Source organism: Patagioenas fasciata, chromosome Z (assembly GCF_037038585.1).
Source record: "Patagioenas fasciata isolate bPatFas1 chromosome Z, bPatFas1.hap1, whole genome shotgun sequence".
NCBI classification, from domain to species: domain Eukaryota; kingdom Metazoa; phylum Chordata; class Aves; order Columbiformes; family Columbidae; genus Patagioenas; species Patagioenas fasciata.
The window spans coordinates 83,218,564-83,235,424 of NC_092560.1; the positions used below are offsets into that span (position 1 = coordinate 83,218,564).

At 48.4% G+C, this 16,861-nt stretch overlaps 1 protein-coding gene across 7 annotated transcripts in view; it reads right to left on the reverse strand.

Annotated features, from left to right (window-relative positions):
• The window catches only part of ZBTB7C (zinc finger and BTB domain containing 7C), a 161,730-nt gene that overhangs the window by 42,993 nt on the left and 101,876 nt on the right, over positions 1–16,861 (reverse strand). Inside the window, exon 1 of one of the 7 annotated variants that reach the window (XM_071802317.1) lies at positions 5,463–5,756. The exons of the other annotated variants lie outside the window; for them this stretch is intronic. The gene's annotated coding sequence lies outside the window, so the exon portion shown is untranslated. Of the gene's footprint in view, positions 1–5,462; positions 5,757–16,861 lie in introns of those variants that run through there. 7 annotated transcript variants of the gene reach the window in all.

The following is a 16,861-nucleotide window of genomic DNA, read 5'->3' on the forward strand; positions in this document are numbered from 1 at the left end:
ACACCTCATGGGTCACCCACAAGAAGAACCGATGGGACACAGGCCACTGCACTTGCAACCCACACAGGCGGCTCTTGCCTCAAGTTATTTGTGTGTTGTATCGCTCTGCCATAAATCAAGAGTCCTGACAGTGTAATTTGTATCCGGGGAACCCGGAGCAATTACAAAATCAGCCCAAACACTATTTGTTTCACAAGATTTTTGCCCTTAGTTAGCACGGTCGTTCTGCTTTAATTACACTGTAATTAATTGCAACAAAACTGTTTGGAAAGTGTGTGTGCAAGGCAGAAAGGCTGCAATATTGCAATCTGCCTGCTCCTCTGCAGCCAGGAGCGAAAAAATCTCTGATTCTTGTTTGGTAGAATACTTGTCAGTCATTTTTTCACCCCATAACCAGAGCATCTCCAAGTCTTCTCAAAAAAAGATCAAGACCCATGGAAGGTCTTACTTTACATGCAGGGAAATTAGGGCACAGAGGAGCTAATCTCTTTCAGAAAGGGCTAAGAGTGCAGGACTAGCCAGAAGTGAACCAAGCTTGGGCCTGGATGTAAATCACAACCTTTTTCTCCACCCTGCGATGCTCAGATGTTCTCATGTTCCCTTGCAGCTCCCAAAGCCACCTAGCACCTTGAACTATAGAATAGTTTGGGTTGGAAGGGACCTTCAAAGCTTACCCAGTCCAACCACTACCATTCTCACCCAGATGAGGACCAGCCCATGGAGAAGGTTGTCTCATCCACCACCTCCCTAAAGACAAGGGAACAATATCTGCTCATGGCACAGGGACCTGATGATAAAGGAAAGCAAATCTGACCCATTTCTTTCACAATCTGTCCTCTTTTAGTATTTCCAGTGTCTCGCCATGGCATGGAGGTATCAATCCTGACTGAGGTGGACCTTCAGGTCTCCTTCCAGCTGCCATTCAGTCTCTCAGTGCAGACTATAAAAGTGGCTGTAACGCAATCACTGGGCAGCCGCTGGGAAACGAGAAGTCGCCAAATGCATCTGAGGTTGCCTCAAGTTTCATCCCCCAACCGATTATTTCTGTGCAAGAAAGGCAGCAGCACCAGGAGTCTGCATCCCTGCAAGGCTGGGCAGAAGGTCTGGACCACCAGCAAGCAGCCAGGGCAACAACTTGCCCATAGGGCAAGGGGGAATATTTCCCATTTCTAAATTGTTCAACATCAACAATAAAAATATTCTTCTTCTTTTTATCTAAATACCTTAAAGAAAGAATATGCTTCTTTGCTTTTCTTTCCTCTTTGCTGTTTTCTTTTTTCAGCCTCGCCTCTCCTCCAGTTTCCTCTTGAGAGGCCATCAAGCCATCTCACCTCCATTTTGGTGGTAGCAGATGGAACAATTTGCTCCAAAACACGGGAGAACAGTAACAGAGAACAAGAACAGTGATGAGAACATGAACAGTGAGGAGAAGATGAACAGTGATGAGAACATGAACAGTGAGGAGAAGATGAACAGTGATGAGAACACAAAGAGTGAGAAGAACATGAACAGTGAGCAGAACATGGTGGATCAATGATTGGACTCAATGATCTTGAGGGTCTCTTCCAACCACAATGATTCTATGATTCTACCATCACTGGTTAGTCACTCAATGATGTGCTCAGACGCCATGTGTTCCTGGAGGCACCACCAGCCTCCAAATTGCTCCCCAGCATCCCAGAGCCACAGCCATGTTAGGGAGAAGAGCCCAAAGTTTGCGTCAAGGCAGCAGTCCCAGCACAGGGGGTTGTGAAGCCGGCTCTCCAGATGCCCATCTGGCACTGTGGTGGACACGCTGTACAGACACCCCAAGGTGGAGGTGAGGATGATCCCGCTTTGAGGAGATCACTGAAGACAGAAGGTGGCCATGGATGGGGCAGGCAGCAGCAGGGGGACCAAAGGCAGCAACAAAATGATTTGGATTAATCAACAGCAGCAACTCTGGAAGATCTGGCTGATGTAGGAGACCTCCCAGACACATGCCTAGAGAGCCTGGGGTTTGGCAAGAGAATCTGCTCCATCAGCTTCAACTCACCTTGGCAAAAGGTGCCCAGATACCATGGTGACAGGCTCGGTGGGGATAAACACCGAACAAGGGTGTGGGTTGTTTGCATAGTTAGGAAGCTGGCTGGTCTCCATCCCTCCACCCTGCCTCCTCCCAGCCGTGCCAGGATCTCAATCCAAAGTGGTCTCCTACCTCCTCCTGGGCTGGCTCATCCACAAGCACTTCCCAAACTGGTTCCCACAGGGTAGGGCAGGGTTGGGGATGGCCACCTCTCCCCGAACCCTGGGAGAAGAAAGCAATTTGATGGTCCCACCATCAACATGCCCACCTGGACCCACATGTAGCGTTGAGAAAAGGGAATGGAGCTGGGGAAGGGGCTGGAGCACAAGTGTGATGGGAGCGGCTGAGGGACCTGGGGGGTTCAGCTGGAGAACAGGAGCTGAGGGGAGACAGGGACACAAAGAAACGGCCTCAAGTTGCGCCAGGGGAGGTTGAGGTTGGATGTGGGGAACAATTTCTTCCCCAAAGGGCTGTGGGGCATTGGAACAGGCTGCCCAGGGCAGTGCTGGAGTCACCATCCCTGGAGGGGTTGGACAGACACACAGATGAGGTTCCCAGGGACATGGGGTAGTGCTAGGGTTAGGTTATGGTTGGACTTGATGATCTTAAGGGTCTTTTCCAACAGAAATGATTAAAAATGACTCTATGATTCTATGGAGATGGTAGAGACCTCTCATGGTGCAAGACATCATCTCCTCCTCTTCTGCAGCTGCCAAGCACATCCAGCCCCTTGCAAAACCACCGGCTGGGATGTGCCATCCTTCCTCCCCACCCAAAAAAGCACTCATGACCATCACGCAACCACTCCTTTGGGGCAAGGACATCTTTTTGAGGGACAAGGAACACAGCAACCCAACAGCAGTGAGAAATAAATCCACAACTAAGGCAAGCTGCTCACACGAGAGATAGTTGAAAATTCTGCAGACCTGTGAGCAATGTTGCCATCGGGCATGTGGCTCCTCTCAAGCTTCCAGTAAGGAATAAAATAAAGGTCTGACTAATATACAGAGGCCTCCAAATCATTCCTGGCAGAAGCATCCCAGTCCCGGATCCCCTCCCTCTATTCATCCCTAAAGCTCTCAGCCAAAGGAAAATAAACCGGGCAGCTCCTTCACTGACCCGCGCCCTTCCAGGCTGCCCCATCCACTCATTACAGACCAATTTAATAGTGTAATATGTATTTTTAAAAATATAAATGTAAATACTATATTAATTTATAATATATATTATATTTATACATAAACATAGGCATTTGTGCAATGGGACCTGGCGTGATGCTGCATCCCCGTTCTGCTGGGAGGGCAGGGCTCAGCTCTCCCATTGCTGTCCCCTGTGCTCAGATCATACACACACACTCCATAACCCCCCGTTTCAATGCCGTCTGAGACCCTCCACCTTTTCTAATTCCTTCCATATTTACAAAACCATTCTGCCGGCGATGCTTAATGGCAATGAGAGCAGGACTACGAACCGGGGAGGGAAGACTTCGGTGTTTTGGAAACAATTATAATTGCTTGCTATTTAATTAAGAGCAATAGCGCCGAAATCATGTCAGTGAAACTTGCCACTTATTTATTAATTAGAGGAGGAATTTCAAAGGAGGATAAGGGAGTGAGGTGCCGGACAGCCCCGGGCTCGCTGGAAAATCCCAGCTTGGGATGGCTTACGCTTGCTCAGTGCTCAAACACGCCGGCTTTGACTCCTGGCACTTCAAGTAAACACCGGCAAGCAGAAGCGTAAAATGGGTTTTAAATCCCGCCTGCTCTGGAGCACAGGTTTGAAATGTCCTTTTTTTTGCGGTGGTGGGGGTGATGAAAGCTTTAGAAGACCAAGGAAAGATGGCAGAGCATCTTATCTCCCTTTCCAGGAGTTATTTGCTGGGCTGTCCTGGGGTGGATACACCAAGATAGACACCGAGAAGCCGGCAAAAGGTTTGTCCGCTGGTGTGGGGTGCTGGAGATGCTGAAGGCATCGAGGGCTGGTTTGTGCCCACGGTATCTGCTCCCTGCGACCAGTGCTCAGATAGACCTGCTCTGCGAACTTCAGGCTTGGTCCTCAGACCAGATAGACCTCAGTTGCCTTGGCTGCTCCCAACCTCCAAACCCTCCCGGGAGCAGAAACCTCCACCCAAGGTGGGGAAAAAGAATCCCACTCGCTCTCTTTCCCTCAAATATTGCACCTGGGTGAAGGTGGCCGCCACATCCCCTTTTCGAGGACGGAACGAGTTGCGGGTCCCCCCCCCGCGCGACGGCGCCAAGTGTTTCCATCCGCCCGATGCGCTCCGGAAAGCAACGCCGGGATGGCCGAGCGCCGGTTCCTCCTCTGCCCAGCACATTCCTCCCCTCCTGTTTTCATTCAGCCCAACCTTAAGCAAAACCCCGGCTGTTGTTTTTTCTATCAGCAGCGCGGCTCTGGGAATTACCTACACAGGGTCACGGGAGATGGGGAGGGGGTTTGCGCTGCTGAAATAGCGTTTAATCTCAAGAAGGAGCTGTTAAAAATATTAAAGCTTAACTGCGTATACCATACCGTCCTGCTGCGTCCCGCTTGCTTGTAAAGAAGCAAAAATTGCCTGAGATAGACTGAGATTTAAACCCAAACGCCAGGTAGGGGGTCTCCAAATAAAGCACCTCCTGTAATCCCCGCTTGCAGCACGGAGCAGGTCAGCTTGAGCTGGGCTTAACCCCGCACTGAGCAGCAGCCTCATCCCGACCACACTTCCCAGCCTGTCTTTAATCACAATTTCCCTGCCAGCATCAAATCTACTGAGACATTTTAACTATTTAAGAGAAGGAAGCTTGTTGCGTTTTTTTTCAGCAAGTTTTCTGCAAAGAACTGAAAGAAAAACGGCTTTAAAACAAATATTAAGAAATAAGTGTTTTAAATATATAGCATAATATAACACAACATAATATTGCAGTAAATTATATTAAGTTATATTATAAATATTAATCATCTCCCTCTTCCGAGCCCTTCTGCATACCCAGCAGGAGATGTTAACAGATGTTTTTTCACACTGATATTTCCTATCTAAAACAAACAAATAACTAAGCTGGATTTACAATTAAAAAGAAAACAACTCAGCAAATTGAGAGGTTGTTTCGTACAGGTGTTGATACACAGCCAAAATCTCCGGGGTTGGTAAAGACACAAGATACCAAGCAGGGAAATCAGAATCACAGGTTCGAGTTCAACCGGCAATTAAAAACGCATATAAATGGAGACAGATTGGTACAAAATCGCGGCGACGCACCCAAGATTTTTAGCACGAACACGATCAGCCTCCGAGCACGGAATTCAACGCCTTCCCCTCCCCTCAATAAAAGCCTTGAATGGGGGAAAAGCAATTAAAAAAACCTGCGTATTTTGGAAGTGGAAAGCAGAGCATCCGACCCACCTTCCCGCTCCAGGTGCCGACCCTCGTCCTGCCCTTGCCCGCCTGGGGAATCCGGCAGCGGCGGCGGCTGCAGCCGAGATTTGTCATTGATTTGTGTGCAGAAAGTTAAGCCTTTCTAGGAGCGGTTGGGAGAATTCACTCCCACCACTCCCTCTAAACCAAAAGTATTTGGCACAGAGCCCTCCTCGTCCACCTGTATTATTAAGGTCTAAAAAACACGCAGGACACGGACCGATTTAACCGGGATCTTTTTGTGTTTCTTTTTTAAACAGGCACACAAAGTTCTTTGGAAAGAAGAACTTTCTTTTTGTTTTAAATCTCGTGTTTTGTTCAAGCAGATTTATCGCATCTTTTTTGCTTTAAGCCTTTCCCTGGTGTAACCGCTGACCCCTGACCATCGATCTGCTGGTTTTGCACCCACCGAGGTGACCCCACAGGTGACTTTACTCCTGATTTGCTCCACTTCCCCTGCAAATCATATACAACTGGGACAAGGTAAACCTGGGGGGGTGGTGCAAACCTCTTTTGGAAAAGAACCGGGTATAATTTAACTAAAAAAAATCAGGTTTTGCACATGAATGACCCAAGAAGATGAAGTCAAAGCATCTACAACAGTGGGGTCTGCTCACCCGAGTCCCCCGTCACTGTGTTATCCAGGTGACAAGACCCCAAATTGGGTGTCCAATCCATGGAACAAGTGACTTTAAAACCCTTCCCAAGTGCCCAACGTGGGGCTTCAAAGCGCCCCCCACCCAGCACCCAGATTTGGAAGCCACCTCCTGGTCACCTCAGCTGCGCCCACACGGCCAAGGACCCCATGTCACACCCACCTCCTGTGGTCCCCGTCCATGGGGACGTCCCCAGCAGAGGAGTCAGCCCGGCTCAGCAAAGCGTGTCACCTCCACCTCCACGACCCGCCTAGCCTGGCTAAGCCCGGCTTGCCAGCATGCGCGCAACGCCAAAGGCTTGGCCACTGTATTGAGTGATAAACCACAGGTTTCTTCCTCTTCTCCTTGGGTGTCCCAGGGATCAGCTCATTCTTGAGATTCTCCCCCAAATTAAGCAGCCACATCTCTGAGCATCAAGTCAAACACCACATTAAATAAAATACTAGTTCCTTTCTGGCACAGGTGTTATGACAATGAGGAAATATGGATGTTTTCTTTTGTTAATACAATAAATCCGATGAGAGCAGCTGGACACGGAGTTCCACCTAACATGCCCTTCTGCTGGTTTCCCTTTAAAGAAGCACATTAAAGAAACCCCAAAACACAACCAAAATTGTTTATACAAGAGAAACCTTTCTGAAGCACGAGGCAAAATCAAGTGTAAGATAGCTCGGGGCAACCTGGCACTCCCAGACACGGTTTGGAGGAGCTCTGTGCTCAGAACACGGTTACTTTTCAAACTTCTATTACACGCTTTTTTGGTCTGTAGGGAAAAAAAATCTGCTGCTTCCATCCCCACACCCAAACCGCTATCTGCAGCTCTTCTGACTACTGGGTTTCTAAGGAGTGTCTGGGTAAATCAGTACATGGAGTTGGTGCGAACAATGTGTCTGGCCCCAGATAAGGGGAAAGGAAAACTTGGGCCGCATCCAGCGACTGCCGAGCCGGCGCGGAGAGCAACACCAGTTGCCACCCACTTTTCCTGGTAGTCCCAGAGCTGTGGGATGGAAGCACCCATCCAACCGCCCACCCCGACAAGCACAAAATCAAGCGACTCTTTGTTTCCCACAAAAAGTGCCCTTTTTTGTTGTTGTTGGGTTTTTTTATCCCAATCTAAATGGGTTGCCCCCATCAAAGCTGATCCGTTGAAGGAACAATTATGTCCGTCCCATGATACTGAAGAGCATTGTTCATGTTGCTCCTTCAAAGATGGTTTTATGGAAAGTCTCCAGCACCACTGAGGTGCTGGAGCGTGTCCAAAGAACGGAGCTGGGGAAGGGGCTGGAGCACAAGTGTGATGGGAGCGGCTGAGGGACCTGGGGGGTTCAGCTGGAGAACAGGAGCTGAGGGGAGACAGGGACACAAAGAAACGGCCTCAAGTTGCGCCAGGGGAGGTTGAGGTTGGATGTGGGGAACAATTTCTTCCCCAAAGGGCTGTGGGGCATTGGAACAGGCTGCCCAGGGCAGTACTGGGGTCACCATCCCTGGAGGGGTTGGACAGACACAGAGATGAGGTTCTCAGGGACATGGGGCAGTGCCAGGGGTGGGTTAATGGTTGGACTCAATGATCCTGAGAGCCTCTTCTGAGCAAAATGATTCTATGATTAAAAATGTCCCCAAATTCTTGCTAGCCAAACCCAACATTTTCAAACAGAAGAACACGTAGGTGCGGAGGCAGTGACAAACAAAAGGCTGAAGGAGCTGGGGCTCTTGAGCTTGGAGAAGAGGAGACTGAGGGGGGACTCATTCATGGGGATCAATATGGAAAGGGTGAGTGTCAGAGGATGGAGCCAGGCTCTTCTGGGTGACAACCAGTGACAGGACAAGGGGTAATGGATTCAAACTGGAACACAGGAGGTTCCACTTCAATTTGAGAAGAAACTTGTTCCTGGTGAGGGTGTCAGAGCCTGGCCCAGGCTGCCCAGGGAGGTTGTGGAGTCTCCTTCTCTGCAGACATTCAAACCCGCCTGGACACCTTCCTGTGGAACCTCAGCTGGGTGTTCCTGCTCCATGGGGGGATTGCACTGGATGAGCTTTCCAGGTCCCTTCAACCCCTGACATTCTGGGATTCTGTGATCTCAGCGATGATTTTGAGTCCAAAACCACTGCAGATCAGCAGGTCCCCTGGAAATTATTCACCGTTTCCCATGTGAAATTGGTTCTTGTTTTTTTCATCATCATTAACTGAGCGATGAATGGGTCTCCCAGACTGCAAAGAAGAGACGCTCAACTACGTCTGACAGGGTGTGAAATAAGAATAGCAGAAGAAAAAAGAAGAAAGGGTTGTGCCAGAGCCCATCTCGGTTCACAATCACAACAGAAAACACCTAGTGAAAAAAATAACAGAAAGGCTTGTAATGATTGCTTATCCCATGTCAGGAAAGCTCTAATTACAAGTATATTGAATTGAAAGCTTTTCAGAAGAAAGAGTACTTGAAAGATGCTCATTCAATCAGAAAAATAAATGATCATCGAATTTAAAGATTTTCATGGGCCAAAATAAAATTTTGACACAGTTTTGTTTTCTACAGGTTTGTTTTTTGTCTGCTGTTGTTAAAAATAAAACATGTTTTGTGGATTTTTGCAATTTTTTTCTTTTCGAACCTGAGTTTTTTGGGCTGGTTTTAAATTTTTGCTAAAGTCCTATAATCAGCTTCAGTGAACCCAGGTCTCTGAGAGCCAGAGGAAGATAATTCCTGCAACAAGATTTGCTGCACCAGCCACATCTTTCAAAGCAAAATTATCTCCTTCCTCAAACATCCCTGTTTTGCTACCAAAAACTGTTGACAAAAAAGAAAAAAAGGACTTTTTTCCTGCTTCATTTTGGTAAGAAATAAACCCCAGAACCATATCCCCCCCGCCAAATCTCACAGAAACTGCGTGCAAATGGGAAATTTGGAAAAGCCTGACGAGGTTTCCTCCAACGTGTTTATCCCACACATGGTGTATCCCCCTGTTAACTTCAACACCGCTCCTCAGGTATTAAAGTTAAGCCTTGCCTAAGTGCTTCCAAATGTTGGCTTTATTTTAAAGCTGACAGAGTAAGTGGAAGGGAGAGATGTGAGCCCACAACCTTCATTTCTAACACCTTATTGCTGGTGACCACCAGGTCAGGAGGAAGGATGAATTATGAATTACCAGGTACTGGGCAGATTCACTGGTCCAGCTTAATTGTACATGCAAAGCTGCTCTTATAATTTTCCCAGATGAAAAGAAAATAAAAGCTCTGAAGCACACCAGTGAAAACCAATGTTCATTAAGCGTTTTGCTAAAAAAATCCAGCTGGAGTCCCAGTGATTTCACATTCGAAACCATAATGGTTCATAATCCAGATCGATCCTAAAGGATCTCCAGTACTTTGCCTAACCTGGTTGGTGGAACTCTGTGAACTTCAGTGGAAATCGGGTCATTTCTGCTACCTGGAGATTTCATTGAGAAATGAAAACATAGTCTTAATCCACAGCTCCCACCCCTCAATCCACAGCTCCCACCCCTTAATCCACAGCTCCCAGTCTGTAACCCACAGCTCCCAGTTCTTCTTGCTCCCCTGCAACTTCACGGTGACACAAGGGAACGAGAATGATCCCACGTTAGCAAGAATGCGACCAAACTTCTCTACAAACTTTGAATTAAACCTGTATTTTGCTTGGGAAACATTTACCTTTTCCCCACTGGGTCTTATTCTCCGTCTAATGAAAGAAGAAGTCGGGCAGAGCTGCTGCCTGGGCAATCTCTTGCGTGGTGGGAAAGATCATCTCCAAGGGCAACAGATTAGAATTCTACAATGGTAAGGAGGAGGTTACCAGCAGGTAACGAGTCATAGAACCGTAGAACCATAGAATCATCTTGGTTGGACAAGACCCTCAAGATCATCAAGTCCAACTGCTACCCCACCCCTGGCACTGCCCCGTGTCCCTGAGAACCTCATTTCTGTGTCTGTCCAACCCCTCCAGGGATGGTGACTCCAGCACTGCCCTGGGCAGCCTGTTCCAATGCCCCACAGCCCTTTGGGGAAGAAATTGTTCCCCAGGTCCAACCTCAACTTGAGGCCGTTTCTTTGTGTCCCGTCACTTGTTCCTTGGCAGACGAGACCAACCCGCTGTCACTCCAACCTCCTTTCAGGCAGTTGTAGAGAGAAGATAGGAACCAAGACTAACACTTCAGTCCTTCCTTCCTCTTAATCAGAAAAGATTTTCAAGTGTGATTGTGTTTTTGCAGGGCTGGGACTGGGCGAGGGCTACTAAAAAATGATTGCAGGTTGAAGCCTAAGCACAAATGGATTTTAATAATTAAAGGCAAGATGTGGATGGAAGAACCACTTTGCAGAGCTCAATGGGTTGGCACAGAGTTTTACTGGAGGTACCTCTCCCACCCCATAGCAGCTGAAGTTGGGTGAGATGAAGACCTCCAGGGAGGTCCAGACCACTTGGGGCTTCTGAAAATCGACCTTACACTCGTCAGCAACCCCAACGCCAAAAAACCTTCCTATCACCCCAGAACAAACATGAGATGGGTGGTAAAAAACATAAGTGACAGGCTGCCCAGGGAAGCTGTTGAGTCACCATCCTTGGAGATGTTTAACAGACATACAGACAATGTTCTTAGGGACATGGTTTAGTGCTGGAGTTAGGTTGTAGTTGGACTCGATGATCTTAAAGGCGTCTTCCAAGCAAAATGATTCTGTAATTCTATAAATAAAATCTGCTGGAGGATGAAAGGGAGGTGGTGGAGAACATCCACAAAGACCCAGACCCTAGTGATGGCCGCAGATTGGGGCCTGGTTTCCACCGCAATCACTTCTAAGCTCCTTGCACAATTCACAGCCCCAGCACAACTGCTACATGCAGCTTTTGAAACGTGTTCCTCATAATTTCTCCACAGGTTACTTTTCTTTGCAACCACAGAAAATGAGCCACGACTCCTTGCTGGGTCTGCTCGTGCTATCCCACCTATGACTGCGATAAGGACGAAGAAGTGAATTAGAACTGTTTTGGCTGGAAGTCCAACCATACCCTAACTCTAGCACTAAACCATGTCCCTAAGAACATCATCTAAATGCATTTCCAACCCCTCCAGGGATGGTGACTCCAGCACTGCCCTGGGCAGCCTGTTCCAATGCCCCACAGCTCTTTCTGGGAGTAATATTTTCCGAATATCCAATCTAAACCTCCCCTGGCTCAAATTGTCCATCACAGCCAGCGTGCCAGCCTCTGGGTGCTGATAACCCTCTGCCCAGACCACTCGTTTTCATTTCCACAATCCAGAAAGTTACCCAGGAATAAGAAATTGAGCAGAAGGTCCCTGATGTGGGTGGAAAACAGAGAAAAGACCTCATTTGCTTTCCAAAGCTGTGGATCAGGCTGCAGCTCCTTGCAGAATATCGCATTAATAGCGAGAGGCAAATGAAACATTTTACTTCTCCTAGCTGAAAAAAATAAATGCGGTTGACCTGATTTACCTTCCTGATAACGTATTTTAAAAATACTCCCAGGTTGAGGACTTCGCCGGCTGAGATTTCATATGAAATGAGGCTGTTTATGTCACGACCGCAACCTTCAGAAAAATGCCCCTTTAGATGGGAAAGCTCACAAGACCCTGAGGTATAATGATCTCGGCTATATCAATAACCACATTTCGGCAGATTCATTATCTGCTGGCTGGCCTGCCCAGCCGAACAGCGAAGCGTTGCAGCGAGAAAGGAAAACACTGAATTCAGCCGTTCTTCCCGCAGGAAAAAAAAACACATATAAAAATGACATTGCAGGTCATTCTTTTGCTTAGTAAAAGCCAAGCTTTTTATTTCCTCTGCTTTCAGGCTGCGCTCGGGAGGGAGGACCTGAGCTCCACGCGATATCGAACACAACCGATCAAACTCCCTTTACTGGGTTCAAGAGTATTTTCCTTCATGTCTCGCATCTTCACCACCCGAGCATCCTCATCCCTTGTTGTCCCAAACTTTACCGTAGAACATTTTTCCTTATGAGGAAAGGCTGAGGGAGCTGGGGCACTGGAGAAGAGACTGAGGGGTGACTCATTCATGGGGATCAATATGGAAAGGGTGAGTGTCAGGAGGATGGAGCCAGGCTCTTCTGGGTGACAACCAATGATAGGACAAGGGGTAATGGGTACAAACTGGAACACAGGAGGTTCCACTTCAATTTGAGAAGAAACTTGTTCCTGGTGAGGGTGTCAGAGCCTGGCCCAGGCTGCCCAGGGAGGCTGTGGAGTCTCCTTCTGTGCAGACATTCAAACCCGCCTGGACACCTTCCTGTGGAACCTCAGCTGGGTGTTCCTGCTCCATGGGGGATTGCACTGGATGAGCTTTCCAGGTCCCTTCCAAACCCTGACATTCTGGGATTCTGTGATTCCTTTGGCTATTTCACCTGATTTTCACTCAGTTATTCAAGATTTTAGCATCCGTACTAACTCTATGCACAGATTTCAAACCATACTTGATAGGAAATCGAGGATAAAAAACAAAGTTATTTCATGGCGGTATTTTCAAGTAACAGGGTCGTTATGATTGTGTATTATGCCCTCCAGCTTCATACAAAACAAAATACTTCACCCAGTAATTTCTGCCTGCCCTCCAGCACTTAGAAGCAGAGGCAACCTTGGTTGAAAGATTTCAGATCAGAGGAGCCTTACCCTGACCCTTGGCAAGTGTTTTGAGCACTTTATTAGTCTCAGTATTAAAAACGTGGGGCAACAAAACGTGCCTGCTATCCATGTCCACCCTCCACACCCCCAGACCTCACCACCAGACTCCACTTTACTCTGTTCAACCAAGAATAATGCAAAATACAGGCAAAAGAAAAACCCAAACAAACACTGAACCCAACCATGATCCCCTGATTTCCTACGTCAAGCCCACCAAGTGCAACTGGATTGTCCTTCCAAGAGCATGAGATTGGACTCATAGTGGGAAAAAATGGTGTGTGGGAAACCCATCCTCATCTCGCAGAAGGTGCGAGAGAAACAGCAAATGAAGAGGATTTGATGAACGTGGGTTATTATTTAAGAAACCATGGGCAGGAGGGAGCTGGGGAGATGGAGAAAAGGAAAAGGGCAAAGGTGGGAGGAAAAAATAGCAGCTACATCTTCTACATCTCTTCTACGTTGCTGTCTCGCAAGCAGTCACAAACGGCTAAAGAGAGATGAGGGCTTGTCCATCCATGGGTAAGTAACCTAAAATTGGCGTGTTGACACACAAAGAAATAAATATTAAGACATAGGATGTAACGACTTTAAAAAATCTGAAGGTTTTGGGGTCAAATCTCATCCTTTGTGGGAGGGCTGGGAGGCGTCTGATGGCTTTAGAGCTCTTGGAGGTGGCCCAGTGGCTCAGCAACACAGATGGGCAACAGCAGAGCAATTAAATAATCCCTCCTTAATAAATGCAAAGAGATGCAGAGGAATTTCTGCTCCTCAGGCACCTTCCGGGGTCCTGAACTGTGTCAACCCGCCAGCACTGGGGACAGCACGGTGGAGGCCTCTGCTCTGTGCACGGCCGCAAAGCCAACAAGATGTTCGGCTCCATATGGAAAGGGACCGCAAATACTCCTGGAAATATCCTAATGCCTCAGTATAAATCAGCAGAGCAACCTCAGATGGGGAGAAGAAGTAATGATGCAGAAAAGGCAAGAAGCATTCAATCAATATTTCTGCTCCGCGTTGGGAAAGAAGCAGGACAAGGCGCTCGGATCGCGCTCGGAGGATGAAGTGCTTTCCACTCCATTAGTAACCAAGGAGGTTGTTAAACAGCATCTACTAGCGATAAACAATTTTAAATCAGCAGGCTTGGATAACTCGCTCCCAAGAGCCTTCCAACAGCTGGCTGAGAAGCTCGCCGGCCCGCTGATGTTAATTTTTAATAAATCTTGGAATGCCGGGGAAGATCCAGACCGCTGGAAGCATGAAAATGCCGCGCCGATCTGCAAAAGGGGCTGATGAACAGGTTGGCTTGTCCGCCATCAATCACGGGTAAAATAATAGGAACCCTCCTGAGAATCAACCAGAAGAGGAATTAAAGGACGGGAATACAGTTAATGCTCACCAGAGACGTTCTGCAGCAAACACGTCACGTCAAACAAAAGCTGATTTTGTTCTTGGAGGAGATTACAATTTTGGTTAATAAAGATAATTGCCTAGAGATAATATACACGGGCTTTTGGATGGCGGTTGATTTGCTACGGCATAATGCGCTGATTAAAAAATGAGCGCCGTATTGTAAGAACAAAGCACGTGTGCAGGGATTTTGGAGCTGATGGCAACAAATAGCTGTCGGGGGGAATGTGACTGTTTCCAGGGGGATTTCACAAGGTTCAATCCCAGCCCCGATACTCAGCGTTTTCTTATCTGGAAGCAAATAGAACACCGTTGCTGATAACTACACAAACAGGAGAGGCCAAGCCATCGGAGCAAAGCGGAGATGACGGCAGCCAAGCATCTGGTTGGGGTCATCACTTCAGAGGGTGGGAAGAAGGGGACAGTCAGTGGCAAAACAGAGGTGGGATGCTCAAAATGGATGCACAAACGGGAGGTGACGCTGTGGCAGGTGGTGGTGGGGACCACATCCCTTCGGAGAGATGTGGACACCCGGTCCAGTAGGAGGGCAGAGGGTTGGATGTTATGCACACCCCAAAATCTCCAAGGAAAAGTCTTTGAGGTGGGTATCAGGAGGTAAAACAGAGACGGGGATGAGAGGAATTGGGATGAGTGACTCCATCCTGCAGCACCTGGGGTTGGCCACTGCCCAGGAGAGGACAACTGACCCAAACCAGCCTTTCCAGTGCTCCTCACAGGGCTTAATTCTGACGCTGAGCTTTGTGACCCTGAGGAAATCAACAGAAAACTCGGTCCAGCTCTTCTAGTAACAGGAATATTTCCATCTGGCCTTTTCTATCCCTGAGTTTGAGCTGCCCCTTGGGAAAACACAACACTTAATGCACGGGCGAACATCTCAGCGACACCTCGAAGGGAGTGAGCATCCCTGCAGGCAGCCCCGCAGACCGGGACAGCAAGGTCTTGTCTGCTCCAAAACCAGAAACCCAGCCACTGAAAGAAAAGGTTTTTAGTAAGAGAAAATAGAATGAGCCTACATGTAGCAGTTTCACTGCATCCCTGTTACACCAGGAACACTTGCACTACCCTTAGCATCCTACACGCACCACAATTTCTTTTCTCCCTGAACAGGTACCACTTATTTCTGAGGCATCATAGAATCATAGAATAGTTTGGGTTGAAGGGACCTTCACAGCTCTCCCAGTGCCCCCCCTGCCATGAGCAGGGACATCTTCACCAGCTCAGGTTGCTCAGAGCCCCGTCCTGGACACCTTCCTGTGCAACCTCAGCTGGGTGTTCCTGCTCCATGGGGGATTGCACTGGATGAGCTTTCCAGGTCCCTTCAACCCCTGACATTCTGGGATTCTGTGATCCTGTGGTGAGAGCCTGGCCCAGGTTGGGCAGAGAGGTGGTGGCTGAACCATCCCTGGAGACATCCCAGGCCAGGCTGGACGGGGCTCTGAGCAACCTGAGCTGGTGAAGATGTCCCTGTCATGGCAGGGGGCGCACTGGGGGAGCTGGGAAGGTCCCTTCAGCCCAAACCATTCTGTGATTCTGTGATCCTATGAAAGCGGCAGCACCCAAATCCCTTGAGCATTTTGCTCCCGCGTCCCTGCACTAAAGGGGAGGCAGGATCGCCACAGCATTGCTCCTTTGTGTGACTTTAAATATTCATGCTTTGCACAAAGTCCTGGGTGGGTGAGAGCCACATGGAACACCCCGTGCTGCCTGCCCTGCCTTCCACCTCCTCTTCCTCCCCTCTCCACATCTGGGGCGAGGAGGGTAACGCAGCTGCAGGGCCTCCATCCCTCCAAAAAATACATTATTACTTCTACTCCCACCTTCCTCCTTGCCCCCTCCCCAACCCCTGCTCAGCCAGCGCGTTTTGTCCTCGGCTGCAATTAACGCTTAACGAAGCAGAACATCCCCCCACCTCTGCAGCCGAGCCCGAGAAGGCGCAGCCAGAGCAAATTATTTAGAAGAGAGCAGGGGAAAGAAAAAGAAATAAAACTGAATAACCACAGCGGACAAAGGTTTCTTGTCTTCAAAGCCTTACTCAGCCAGCACATCGGGCGGGTTGGCACCGGGATGGGGGTTGGTCCGGGCACCCCACTGCAGCACCCTCCTAAATTCAGAAACGGGAACCCTGAGGACTCACCCAGGTGCCCAGTTTTAACACGTGGCTGCAGTCCAGACATTTCACATTTAGGGAGACATGTAAAATCCTGCTGCTGAACCAGATCTCTCCCCCAGGAGGGGCAGGATTTGGTCCCAGGAGGTTCTGGTTGCACCCCAAATCCTGGAAGGTGAGGAGCGCCCCTGTCCCCCCAAGTGCTCCCCAAAGATTTGGCTCTGGTTGCCCCAGCGGGACTGGATTTTTCAACAGGTTGAAATTGTAATTGCGTATTTTCCCCTCCCACATTAAACAAACAAAGAAAAGAAGGAGAAAGAGGAGTAGGGACACATTTATCATGTGCAGCCAAACCCCAGGCTGGACTCAGTGAAACGAAAATGAGTCGGTGACACTTTGTATAATGGCATTCCAGTCTGTTCTCCTAAATAATCTGTGTTTTCATGAGTCCTTTTTGCTCCAGCACTAGTTTGTAGCCTCCACACTTTGTCAAGTCCCTCTCTGCTTCAATTTGATCTTTTAAAAAAATCCAGGTG